Source organism: Culex pipiens, chromosome 1 (genome assembly GCF_016801865.2).
Source record: "Culex pipiens pallens isolate TS chromosome 1, TS_CPP_V2, whole genome shotgun sequence".
Taxonomy (NCBI): Eukaryota; Metazoa; Arthropoda; class Insecta; order Diptera; family Culicidae; genus Culex; species Culex pipiens.
Genome location: NC_068937.1, coordinates 82,954,124 through 82,968,314, shown reverse-complemented (window position 1 = coordinate 82,968,314; position 14,191 = coordinate 82,954,124). Strand labels below are relative to the sequence as shown.

The 14,191-nt window shown below is 38.5% G+C and overlaps 1 long non-coding RNA gene across 1 annotated transcript; it reads right to left on the bottom strand.

Moving 5' to 3' along the window:
• Positions 1-249: 249 nt before the first annotated feature.
• Positions 250-11,451, bottom strand: LOC128092576 (uncharacterized). The gene is made up of 2 exons (XR_008211893.1): positions 3,170-11,451; positions 250-3,002 (listed from the first exon to the last, which is right to left on the bottom strand). It is a non-coding gene; the product is annotated as an uncharacterized LOC128092576 (long non-coding RNA).
• Positions 11,452-14,191: the final 2,740 nt, after the last annotated feature.

The following is a 14,191-nucleotide window of genomic DNA, read 5'->3' as shown; positions in this document are numbered from 1 at the left end:
AGAGGAAGGGGGGGGGGGTCTAACATGGGCGGGCCAATCAATTCATATGTCCTTGTACTGTCCATCAATGTCTTATAATAAAATCTTAACCTACAGTTGTTCAAACTAACAAAAACTATAATTTATTTTGAAACTAAAATTACGTGACGTTGCAACGCAACGAAAAACCCTGTTTTCAAAAACAGAGCGTTGCAACGTCACGAAATGTAAGTGGTCTTTAAAAATCGAGGTTTGATTTTTTCGAAAAACTAATGATTGCATTCGATTTGTTGGCCAATTTTACACTAAAAATGGAAGAAGAACTCCAATTTGTCGTTGAACAGAGCAGAATTAATGGCGAAACATGAATTGGATCAGGATTGAGAAAAAGTCACGCGTTGCAACGTCACGCTACATATTGCTCTCTCAAACATAGAATATTCGCTTAAAATAATGTTTCAACATTGTTTCTTATATGAAATTTTATGTTCTTTCCGAATCTGTAATAACATATGTACATTTTCAATGTATTTTTTGAGTTATAGTCGAAATACTGAAAAAAGAAAAGTCAAAGCGTTGCAACGTCTCGGCGGAATTTGTCATTAGCAAATTAGGCGAAAATTTAATGCATAACACTGTTGGAAACTGGAGTATAATCGTGAATGTTTATTCGTTAAAAAAATATTTGTACCTATACAGTGCACCCCAAGTAGCAACTTTGTTCGCCACGAGATTTCCGAACTGGTTGTTGAACTCATTTACTATGTTTTCCGAACGTCCTCGAGAACTCTAGAGAGCAATTCTCTACAAAATCGGCCGATTTCGACCATTTTTATTTTTTGTATGTTTTGATTTGGCTCAAACTTTGTGGGGGCCTTCCCTATGACCAAACAAGCTATTTTGTGTCATTGGTTTACCCATACAAGTCTCCATACAATTTTGGCAGCTGTCCATACAAAAATGGTACGTAAATATTTAAACAGCTGTAACTTTTGAGTATTTTTTGATTTTCGAGATTTTTTTTTATATGTTTTATGGGACAAAAACCCGCAACTTTTGAGCTATAGAGAAGCATGGTAAAAAATCTGTCGCCGAGTTATGATTTTTTTTAAAAAGTAGTGATTTTTGGAAAAAATCGAAATTTTACGCCAAAAAATATCTTGACCTCAATTTTTTATGTAAAACAAGCTCACCCGACAAACTTCGTCTTGTCATTTTTTCACTTCTTAACGTTTTTAGCCTCCTGTGATCAAAATTTGATTTTACGCAACTTTTCCCATACAATCTGCAGATCTTCCGTAATCGGTTCCGGAGTGGCCAAAGTTGTCACTCTTTAGCGCAAGAACCTTCCTTGGACTTATACGAACCCAACGCAACAAAGAGCACCTTGATCCGACGTTCCGTTTTGAATGGAGATTGACTTAACGGCCTAACAACCAAGGCCGGGACCGACATTTTACTTCCTCATCCGATGGAAGGTTGGAGCAGATGGGCCGTTTTCAAGATATAGCCACCGAAAGTTTGATTTTGACGAAATATTTGCAGTTTTTTGATTTTTAAAAATAGTGACCATAAGTGACCATTTCTGAAAAAAAATTTAAAGTTTAGAAAAATTGCTATGAAATTGTGTAAGAGACATTGAAGATTGGACCTCTGGTTGCTGAGATATAGCGGTATAATGAAAAAAAAAACCGGAAAATTTAAGTTTTCTAAGTCTCACCTAAACAACCCACCATTATCTAATGTCGATATCTCAGTAACTAAAGGTCCGATTTTCAATGTTAAAACATGAAACATTTGTTAAAATTTTCCGATCTTTTCAAAAAAAATATTTTGAAATTTTTTGAATCGAGACTAACATTTCAAAAGGACCAAACATTCAAAATTACGCCCTTTTGAAATGTTAGTCTTGATTCAAAAAAATTCAAAATATTTTTTTCGACAAAATCGGAAAATTTCACAAATGTTTCATGTTTTAACATTGAAAATCGAACCATTAGTTACTGAGATATCGACATTAGAAAATGGTGGGTTGCTTGGATGTGACTTAGAGAACTTCAGTTTTCCGGTTTATTTTTGGTTTTGCCGCTGTATCTCAGCAACCAGAGGTCCAATCTTCAATGTCTCTTAGACAATTTTGAAGCTATTTTTCTGAACTTTTCAGAAGAAATATTTTCAGAAATGGTCACTGATGGTTACTATTTTTAAAAATAAAAAAACTGCAAATATTTCGTCAAAATCAACCTTTCGGTGGCTATATCTTGAAAACCGAGCCCTTAAGAGCATGAGCATGAGCATGAGAGACCACCCATGGTTGTCCTTCTCCGTTGCTGAGCAGAACCGTAATATCCTATCAACACAACCGGTCATACGCTTCAACGATCAAATAATGTTTCCCTTATCAACAGCATGCATGAATGCGCTGAAAAGATAAAACATCACGATCATCAAAACTAGAGCCGTTGCTAATAGGAAACAGTCATTGGCCACCAACGGCGCCCGCCATGTCAGTTTGTAGATCTCGAGGGAACGGGACGGGAATGTTAGTTAGCACAGGCTGCTACCAAGGGTGGGTTCTATACGATATCCACACCCCCGCGTGTGCCGGAAAACTACTTCTACTTGGGATTTTGTTAGTGGAAAAGGGTAATGGCCAGGATTCATCATAGAGGATGATGATGTGGCCCAATAATCAATGAATTTCGTTGAGTGATAGGGTGATGTATTATGTATTCTCAAGCCAAACAATCGGATGATGCGGATGAGACCATTCCCGGTTATTTGGTGTTGAGTTTAGCACAAATGATTTAATCTTAGACAGTCGGCTGTGGAAAGATAGAATCAAAATTGTGTGTAATTAAAAGGTGAAATATTATACTCAGCGTAACACATTTACGTAGAGTTGACCTGAGACTATTTATACTTTTAAGTTTTTATAAGATGAGCGACCAATTAATTACTGATGAGTTATGAGTTATCTGAAGGACTTGAACAATCGCGTTGAAACAATATTTGTCACCGTGCTTTGGGACCATCCATAAACCACGTGGACACTTTAGGGGGGGGGGGGTATGGCGATTGTCCACGATCCATACAAAGAAGTTTTTTTTTGTATGGACAATTGTCCACGAGGGGGGGGGGGGGGGTAACTGATTCCCAAAAAAGTGTCCACGTGGTTTATGGATGGTACCTTTACGAGCTATATTGCTAAAAGGTGATTTCGCGGGAAACGAAAGGTCAAATATAATTTATATTATGCTAACGCAATTAAGAACGAATCTTCCCATGAAACAATCGCGAATCATAGAACAAAGAAACCCGACTGACTAACGAGAAAGACGATCGCGATATTTGAACTTTACAATCTAACTAAGAAGAAAAAAAGCCACGTCAATAGAAAGGAATAGACAAACATACAGGTAACCACAAAACGGACTGCCTCAACTGTCATCGTGACAACCAGAGCAAGCCGCACCTTTACACACACACGCGCGCACTCACCCGACAAAATCACCGACGACGAACGACGCGAAAAAAACATGCGACCCGACGGACAGGCATCGCAAAACGGACTGGCTCAACTGTCATTTTTTCAACCAAACCAGCCGCACCTTCACACACACACGCGCGCACTCACCCGACAAATTCACCGTCGACGAACGACGCGAAAAAACATGCGACCCGATGGACAGGCATCGCAAAACGGACTGGCTCAACTGTCATTTTTTGAACCAGAGCCAGCCGCACATTCACACACATACGCGCGCACTCACCCGACAAACTCACCGACGACGAACGACGCGAAAAAACATGCGACCCGATGGACAGGCATCGCAAAACGAACTGGCTCAACTGTCATTTTTGAACCAGAGCCAGCCGCACCTTTACACACACACGCGCGCACTCACCCGACAAACTCACCGACGACGAACGACGCGAAAAAACATGCGACCCGACGGACAGGCATCGCAAAACGGACTGGCTCAACTGTCATTTTTTCAACCAAACCAGCCGCACCTTCACACACACACGCGCGCACTCACCCGACAAACTCACCGACGACGAACGACGCGAAAAAACATGCGACCCGACGGACAGGCATCGCAAAACGGACTGGCTCAACTGTCATTTTTTCAACCAAACCAGCCGCACCTTCACACACACACGCGCGCACTCACCCGACAAACTCACCGTCGACGAACGACGCGAAAAAACATGCGACCCGATGGACATAGAGACCCTAAATAGGGAGACTGGTCTAAGCTTGCTAAATCGATCTGGCAACGTATGTTTTGAGCTTGGCAACACTGATAAGTTTTGCTGGGCGTAAAGGCAAATGCTCGTTTGGATACGTCAAACTCGCGTCTGTTTGGGTACGTCAAATTCACTTCGTCCAGTCTCCCTATTTAGGATCTCTAGATGGACAGGCATCGCAAAACGGACTCTATATCTTGAAAACCGAGCCCTTAATCAAAAAAACTATAGGGTAGAGTAGTCATCAATGAGACACGGAGAACAATGATAAAATGGCTCTCACAAGTCGTAGTTTCAACCAATCAGGCTCATATTTGGGGGAAAGGTGTGTCTACTGGATACACGTCTGCCATAATAGTGGCTTTGGTTATGGACGCTACCTTGAAAAGTTATTCATAAATGTTTGATTCTGGAGTGTAGAAGTAAATTATGGACAAAAATTACTTTTTCGCTCGTAGGCTGCCATTTACACCAAAACGAATATTTCTTCAAATTTCTTTCGACGTTCCACAGGGATTGAGTTGGGCTACCATGTCCTTTCATTAGGTTTGGCCAAAATTTAGAATAAACCCAGAATCCTGGACTGTCTCATTGTTCCCCACTCATTTCAGCCCATGGGTAACAATGAGACACTTCGATTTTTCTTCATTAAACTTTTCAAAATGTATGGAAATCTTTCAAAACATGAACTGAAAGTGATTTTTGGCATATTTATAGAGTTTTAACTTCATTTAACCAAACATACAAAGTTATTTGGCATAAATATATGGATTTTACAATATTTCAATACTTTTTAGTATAACTTTTGTTAATTAAAGTTTCATGTTGGCAAAATTGCTCTAAAATGTTCAAGGCAAGTCACCTACAATGGAACAATACAAAAACATGATGTTTTACTAAAAAAGTATTGATTTTTGTAGAGTGTCTCATTGTTCCCCAGCTGTCTCATTGTTCCTGCCAAGTGCGTCTACAATGAGACAGTTGAATAACTGTGACTGTAGATGTCGGATCGATCTCATATTTTGGTCAATGTTAGAACAAACTAAAAGAATGAAAATGCAACAAAAAGCTCATTAAAATATGCTGATGAAAAAATTAGAAAAATCGTTGAAAGTTGAAAACCAAAAGTGTCTCATTGATGACTACCCTACCCTAAAGTACTTTTCGATTGCATATTCATAAAAAAATTGAGGTCAAATTTATTTTCGGTATAAAATTTCGATTTTTTTCGATAAGTGCAGTGCTTCTGGGGACGCGCAGTCCTGTTTTTTCGCAATAATTTTCGTCTCTTTTGTGTAGCAGTTTGAATAATGGCATCATTGGTGCTGTTGAGGCCACTTTGTCCTCAACCGAGAATGTTTCCTCAAACTACTAGCGGGACTGTAATCCACTTTAGGAAAAATAAATGACACGCGGTTTCTTTGCAAAAACTCTTTCGACCGATTTTATTTACAGCTATGTTAACCGTACAAGGTTTGCGAACGGAATGATTTTTCTCGCTGCTTCTCTCCTCTCTCCTTCTTTGCGCGCGCTTTTTGCTCAAACGAAGTTGCCGTTGCATTTTTCGCCGTTGACGTTTGACAACGACGGCGGGGTTCGCCAAATCGCAGCAACCAGTGCTGCAGTGATTTTTCATTTCACGCTCGAAGATGCTCGAAACCGGACGCCGTGTTTCTGGGGACGAGCAGTCCTGTTTTTTCGCAATAATTTTCGTCTCTTTTGTGTCGCTGTTTGTGTGCATGGGGTGATTGGTCATAATTGAATAATGGCATCATAAATGCAGTGCTTCTGGGGACGCGCAGTCCTGTTTTTTCGCGATAATTTTCGTCTCTTTTGTGTCGCTGTTTGTGTTCAGATTATGTTCCACCAGTGCAAGCGGAAGGTTGTGTTTGTGTGCAAAGTGAAGAAAAAAAAATCAGGATTGTGCTTGCAAGATTGGTGAGTGAAGGGACGCGTTGGTTGGGGGAAATTATTCAATTATAATTGTGTTTGTGTAGAAAGTGAAAAAAGCAAAAAAAATGAAAAGAAAAAGAAAAAAACAGATCAGGATTGTGAGTCGCGCTGTAGTTATAAAACAAGATCGATCTTGAAAATTATTCATATTAATCGGTGAGATATTGTGTGCTTCAAGCCCTTTCTTCATCATCGCTGATTGGATGGCAAGTTGACGATTGAGTTCGTTAGGTTTATCGCGTAACAAAATTATTTTGAAACATCAAGAACGTCGTGTGGTGCGCGTCTTTTTTGTGTTGAAAAGACCTTCCCATAGCTCCGTAGCTCGGAGGGCTCGACGTCGGTTGTTTGTGTGTTAAACCCTCTCCATACCCAAGTAGCAAGAAAAACATCGCTCTTTATTTTTTTGTTGAACAATTGCTGCATAAGTGTTTTTATTCGTTAATTATTGAACAAGTGGCAACACATTTGGTCAATTGTTCACATTTTGATCAAAAAACCATTGTTCAACATGGCTGTGTAACACAAATGCCAAATCTAGCAACGGATTACGAATAGTTCATTTTGAAGTTTATTCTGACCTCAATGAAACATACTTGTAGAACTCGTAAATCAAAATGACATTTGCAGACATGATGTTTCATTTCAGTTTGCTGAACGTGATAACATAGTAGATTTGACCTTTCTCTTCGGCTGGGATTTCTCGTAAACAAGTTGTTTATGTGAAGTTCGCGTTCGTGTTCTAAAATCCGAGCAAGGTCATGTTGACGAAAAAAGCAAGGATAGTTCTAAAAATAGAAACAGCGGCAGTGGTAGAGTAGTAGTAGCAAGCGATGTTCATTAGCACTCAAACATAATTGAAAAAAAAATCCCCGAAGGCATAAATAGGAAACTGAATGATTTTTTATGGTTGATATTATTGTATTATCCATCATTCATATTATTATTATTCATAAATGGCGTATCCCTGTCCAAACTAATAAATTACAAAAAACTAGTAGTTAAAGTATCGTAAAGCGACATTACTCATAAATAAAGGGTTTAATAAAGAAAAAACGACTTTTGAGCGAACACCTTGGACGTATTTTATGAAAAGCCTGTTTAACATTCTTGTCTGCCACGATATGTTCTTGAACGGTTATAAAAACGTTTGCCTAACTCCCTCCTGAATCTTAAAGGCAGAATGTTGTTAAACGGTTCTAACGACGTTATCCAACCCGGTTCAGAATCTTATAGTCAAGAGTTCTTATGACATGTTCAACAAACGTTCTCTATGCAAGTAGGACGTGCGCTGGTAAAACTTAATTAAACCACGCACATTTCTAACAGGTTAAGAGATGTTCAACAACAGAAAAACGTGCGCTTTTTCCAGCGTTCAAGAGTTCTCAGGGACGTTGGGAAAACATAGTAAATGAGTTCAACAACAAGTTCGGAAATCTTTTGGCGAACAAAGTGTGCTACTTGGGTAGCATCGTAGCTCAAGAGGCAACGAAAATCATTACCTTATCTAGCTAACAGAAAGAAGATCCCCACATTGACTGGGCAGCCCGCCGTTTCGTATGGTATGTGGGGCGAATGTTTCACCCGCCGTTCATTCGCCCCACATACGCCGTTTTGTATGGTTCAACTGCCCCTATAGGATGGTCCGCCTGCGGGTCGCCCTCGATACGTCTCCCATAGAAAGTTCATCCGCCTAAAAAGCCCCAACCGCCGTGGCTCGCCCTCGACCCGCCTTTCATATACGGTTCGTCCGCCCCTGTAAGATGGTCTGCCAGCGGGTCGCCCCCGATCCGCCCCCTATATAAAGTTCATCCGCCCAAAAAGCCCCAACCGCCTTGGCTCGCCCTTGATGCGCCTTTCATATACGGTACAGACGCCCCTGAAGGTTGGTTCGCCAGTGGGTCGCCCTTGATACGCCCCCCATATAAAATTCATCCGCCCAAAAAGCCCCAACCGCCTTGGCTCGCCCTTGATGCGCCATTCACACATATTTCATCCGCCCAAGCAGAATACCCGTTCAGGTTCCTTCAGGATTCTGATAGTGTTTTTTCAAGTTCATCTAAAACTGAAAAAAACACAAAGTGCCTTATATAGAAATGCAGATCTTTGTAGATTCTTGTGTGCTGAAATTTAGAAATAATGCAAAAATATGAAGAAAAAAAAAACATAATTTTCAAAATAATTTTGTTCTTAAGGGTGCACAGCAACCTAGGAAGTTGTTGTCTTCTTATTCCAAAATTGTCAAACTTACGGACCCAATCCTGCAAAAATCTGATTGTAAAAATAGTCAAACCTTGTTGTAAATAACTACGAAGACAGTAATTTAGGGGATGAATAAAAAAATATATCGATATTTCCCGTAGTTTTGAAGATACTAAAATGTCTGTAACAGAAATCTGGGTGCAAAAACTATGGTTGATGTGTACCGTTAATACATCTTACGTGCGCTGTTAGTTCACTGAGGTGAAATGATGAAAAAAATAAAGAAACAAAATAATATATTGATAAGCAAACTTGTTGCGATGATTTTCCATTTCCTGCAAATAAAAATAATTCTTTAACTAATTCTTAAAAACTAAATTATTTAAAATGTTCATGTATTATTGGTACTTACATATAAACAGGCAACGTATTGAGGTTTTGCAGCGCGACTGTGTTTCAAATGTAGGTGGCGCCAAAATGAGGTTACTTGCCAAAAATCGTATTCCTTTCTGCTAGATTGAAGAACAAAATCGCTTATTTCTCATGATTCCCTGCATCAATCTTCATGAAACTGGTTGCAAAAGACGAGAAAAAATTTTTGCTTTAAAATAATGAACATCAACTTTTGTGCACTCAAAAAATTGTGACCTTTTTCTTTAAAAAACATGTTTTGGAACACGAAAAAATTAGTTTCCCTGTATATATCAAGGAAATAACCAGTTATATAGTTGATATCAGATGTGTTAACGTATATTCAACAATTTGTATTGATTTTTGACAGACTTTCTTGCCAAATAGTCCAAATTACTATCTTTTTCTAAATTTACAGTTTTCTCATAGAAAAATCAAACAAATATTGGAAAGTTATACACCAAATTGTTAGAAATAATTTTTCTCATTCGAATCTGGCATAATTTTTATAAAAATGTTGATACGGAAGGAAAAAACACATTTTTTCTAAAAATCATAGGTTTACGCTATTTGTTCATAGGTGTGTTATTTCCAACAATTTGGTGTATAACTTTCCAATATTTCTTTGATTTTTCTATGCGAAAACTGTAAATTTAGAAAAAGATAGTAATTTGGACTATTTGGCAAGAAAGTCTGTCAAAAATCAATACAAATTGTTGAATATACGTTAACACATCTGTTATCAACTATATAACTGGTTATTTCCTTGGTATATACGGAGAAACTCATTTTTTCGTGTTCCAAAACATGTTTTTTAAAGAAAAAGGTCACAAATTTTTGCGCGCCCAAAAGTTGATGTTCATTATTTTAAAGCAAAAAAACCAGTTTCATGAAGATTGATGCAGGGAATCATGAGAAATAAGCGATTTTGTTCTTTAATCGACAGAAAGGCATACGACTTTAGGCAAGTAACCTCATTTTGGCGCCACCTACATTTGAAACGCAGTCGCGCTGCAAAACCTCAATTGAATATTAACAATTCATACTCTTTTTACTTGTTTGATTAGACACAAGCGCAGCTAATCCGAAGAAAGTATCCTAGTAGATTACACCCCATGTTCTTTCTTGTCATTCAATCTATATATATATATATAAAAAATTTCGACGGTTTTGTTCGAACGCGAATATGTTCAATACGGAGCGTCGGATCGAGGTGCTCTTTGTTGTGTTGGGTTCGTATAAGCCTAAGGAAGGTTCTTACGCTAACTAATTGACACTTTGGCCACTCTTGAACCGATTCCGGAAAAGCTGCAGATTGTATGGGAAAAGTTACGTAAAATCAAATTTTGATCACAGGAGGCTGAATAAGCAAACAAGCATGAAACGTCAGGAAACCAAAAAAGAGCAGGACGATGTTTGCCAGGAAGAGCTTGTTTGATCATATATTGTATGGGGGAATGGTAGATATGAATATAAAAATTAATCTTATAGTGAAAAGATAAATACAAATAAGCAGTAAATTTAAAGATGATTTCGGGAAGCTGCAAAACAAACAACTATAATTAAAAATGACAAATGCTCCAGATGGTTCCATTGCTGAAAGAAAAGGAATAGGATAAGGAAGGATATAAACATTTAAATAAATCATCTAGTGAATAGATAAATGTAGGCATTCAAATTAAAGAAGATTCCCGGAAGCTGGAAGAAAGATAATTATATTTTAAAGACAAATTCTTCAGATGGTTCCATTGCTATTTCAGTAACTGTCGTTAGTCCATGAAATTTGACCGGGACTGGGCCGATTGGCAGAAATTCGTTCGGCAGAATGACGTTTGGCAGAACGCTAAATGGCAGAAAAGGTTAAACGGCAGAAAATGTTTTGGCAGAAAAATATCTGGCAGAAAAGTACAAACGGCAGAATAATTTTCGGCAGAAAAGGTCAAGTGGCAGACAGTGTCATTTGGCAGAATGTTAAAATGGCGGCAAAACGATTGGCAGAATAGTATCTGGTCGATTGGCAGAAAACTATTCGGCAGAATGATGTTTGGCAGAATGCCACTCGGCAGAAAATTAAAAGGAGGAATATGTCGTTTGGCAGAAAAGTCTTTGTCAGCTTATAAGTATTTGTTTTTTTTTTGTGTTACGAGTATTTCATTAACCATGCTCGTAATTAAGATGTAATCAATTTGGTGTCATGGGCAAAGTTGTAGGTTTGGATAAGGACTACACTTAAACAAAATGATACACGGTAAAAAAAATTTGGTGATTTTTAATTTAACTTTTTGTGACATGCTGACCATATCTTTGGAGAAATCCAAACCAGCATTTTTTTTTTGTTTTAAGCATTTGTTTTCTCATAAGGTCGATTATTAACATTCATTTAAACATACGACCTGGCTTACCACAACGTAGAGCGGTTTAGTTTTTTTGAAAAGATCGAATAACGCAATTTCACAGTTTACTATACTGGAATTTTTCACCTACCTTAAGGTATTGAGGTTAGGCTCGATAGTTCTTTTCTTTTTTTTGCAGTTATATTTTTTTTTCTGCAGTACATTTTTTTTGGTAGGACAAAAGCACTAGGGCAAAACCTACTATCTATTCAAAAAAAATACATTTAACATTTACATTAGGCGTCATCCATAAAGTATGTCACGCTCTAGGGGGTGAGGGGGGGGGGGGGGTCTGAGCATGTGTGACATTGCATGTTATAAGTATAGGGAAAGCGTGACAAAGGGGGGGGGGAGGAGGGGTAAATTTTAGCGTGACGTACTTTATGGATGAAGCCTTATTTGCACATCTCAGTGAGCAAAGTTTGCTCTTTTAAGAGAGTGCTAATCTTGGCGTTCAAACATTAATAAATAGTGTGTGGAATTTAAATTTGGTGGTGTTCAGACGAAAGTGTGTGTGATGGGCAGTGTAGGGTAACGGCTGGTGGTGGGCGGTGGGCGATGGGTGGTTGGCAGTGGGCGTTGGCGATCGGCGGTTGGCGGTGGGCGGTTGGTGGCGAGCGGCGGGCGGTCGGTGGCGGCGGAAACGACAAGAGCAGATTTTTTTCATATTGGTTAGTGGAGGATCAGGACAAAGCGTTCAGTAGATTGTTTTTTATATGTCGGCGTAGGTTCTTTTTGAATACTACTTTGGAGTTTAGTTCCTTCAGGTCATTGGGGAGTTCGTTGAACAATTTGCTTCCAACGTAGGTAACCCGGTTCTTGCAGAGTTCTGTGTTGGACCGGGGAATCCGAATATCCCCGTTTTGTCTTGTCATAGAGTTGATTATTTCGAACTCCAAATTATGGTGGGTGGCATCATCCTTCAACATGTTCCACATGTGAACTAGTGTTTGCTGCATGTGTAGTCCCCGAACCGGAAGGACAGTTTCCGGAGTGTCAATATAGAGTTGGCGTGTTGGTTAGAGGTGGGGTTTTGCAAGAATTGACTTTAGGCAACGGTTTTGCAGTGTCTGGAGTTCACGTAGTCTGAAAGCGGCAGCTGTACCCCAGTTCAGTGCGAGATACTGCAATCTAGATTGTACAAGGGTGAAGTACAATTTCAACCACCAAACAGATGGTATAAAAGAAGCAAGTTTCCTGATGATCTCCGCAGATTGGCGCTATACAACGTTTTAAGTCAGGGGTGCCCAACCTTTTGGCCCTGCGGGCCAGGTCTGATTTTTCTGAAGCAGTGGCGGGCCGGAATTAATATTTGATAAAAGTTGAAAAAGTAAACACATTTTTTCAAATTTTCATATGATTGGGTTCTTTTAACCCTTTCGAGCCTGATGGGTCATATATGACCCAAATATCAAAATTTCCAAAACTATAATTGTCGTACGGTCATAAGAATCATTTTCCCATCATTGACTAAATTTTTTGTTTTAATTCAGGCCTGAAAGGGTTAATGCAAATACATAAAAGAACGAGTGTTGCGAATATGATTCATACATCTTGATTTTAAAAATGAAAAACAAAGATTACATTCAAAAATGTGTTTATTTGACTTATTTTAATTTTTGCATGTTTAAAATTGTATAGATATTGTTTTTGACGATTGCAATTAAATACCTTGATATATTTTTTTTATAAAAAATAAATATTCGAATTTCAATGATCGCTGCATTTTTTTTTAATTTTTGATACATTTTTCAATATTAAAAAAAAAATCCAGCGATCTATTTTCAGTATGAATAATTTGATTCTTAAGCTTTTTTTAAAAAAAAAACTTTATCACTAAAAAGTTGTTCTGGAAAAATACCTTAGTTTTGCTTGCTTATTTAATTAAAAGAAAAGAAAATAGAAAAAAAAACTTCAAATTGAAGAAAGCACAGTCAAAACTGAAAGAAATAACATTTAGTCTCTTTTTTAAATTTTAAGACAACATTTTTTCATAAATTTCACAATTTTACGAAATGGAAAATTTTGTTTTCCTGCACAATTTTTCAGTTAAAAAATATCAATATAAAAATTATAAGCATTAAATTCAAACATGAAGAATAATCTTATAATATGTTAAAATTTGATCTCAAGGTTATTTTTTTAATTCAGACAATAATTTCATTTATTTAATACTTCATGGACAGCCTTAAGGGCCGGTCATAGAAATATTTTGAAAAGCCGTAGCGGGCCGGATGAAATGGCTTCACGGGCCGGACGTTGGGCAGGCCTGTTTTAAGTGCTGGATGTGCGCTTCCCATGACAAGGTTTTGTCCAAGACAAGTCCAAGGTACTTGAAGTGGGAGACTCGCTCGACCACTTGGTTCTCAAACCTTATGGGACTCAGCTCTGGAACTCTTCGTTGACATGTATGGAACATAACAAATTTTGTTTTGCTTACGTTCAGCGACAGCAGGTTCGATGCAAAGTACTGGTTAAGTATGGTCAGGTCTTCCAGCATGTTGTTCCTTATGGTGCGACAGTCTCGACTACTATAAAGTAGGATCGTGTCATCAGCGAAGAGACGTATTTTTCCAGTCATCTGTAAGCGAGACAGGTCGTTGATAAACACCAAAAACAACAATGGGCCGAGATTGCTCCCCTGCGGAACTCCGGTCGACATGCGTCGAGATTCGCTTCTTGTGCCATTGACACTCACGTGCTGCATTCGGTTCGTCAGGTAACTCCTAAGAAGACTGTTTGCTTTTCCGCGAATTTCATAGAATTCTAGTTTTTGTAATAACAGCTCGTGGTTAATCGTGTCAAACGCCTTTTGCAGATCCAGAAACAGTGCACCGCAAAATTTTCTCTCGTCCAAGCTGTCGTAGATGTCCTTGAGTAGCTCGCAGGTGGCTACTGGAGCCTTTTCTAAATCCATATTGCTGGTTGTATAGATGTTTGTGGGTATCCAGAAAGCTACTTAAGCGCGCTGCAACCATTTGCTCCAACAGTTTGTTAAA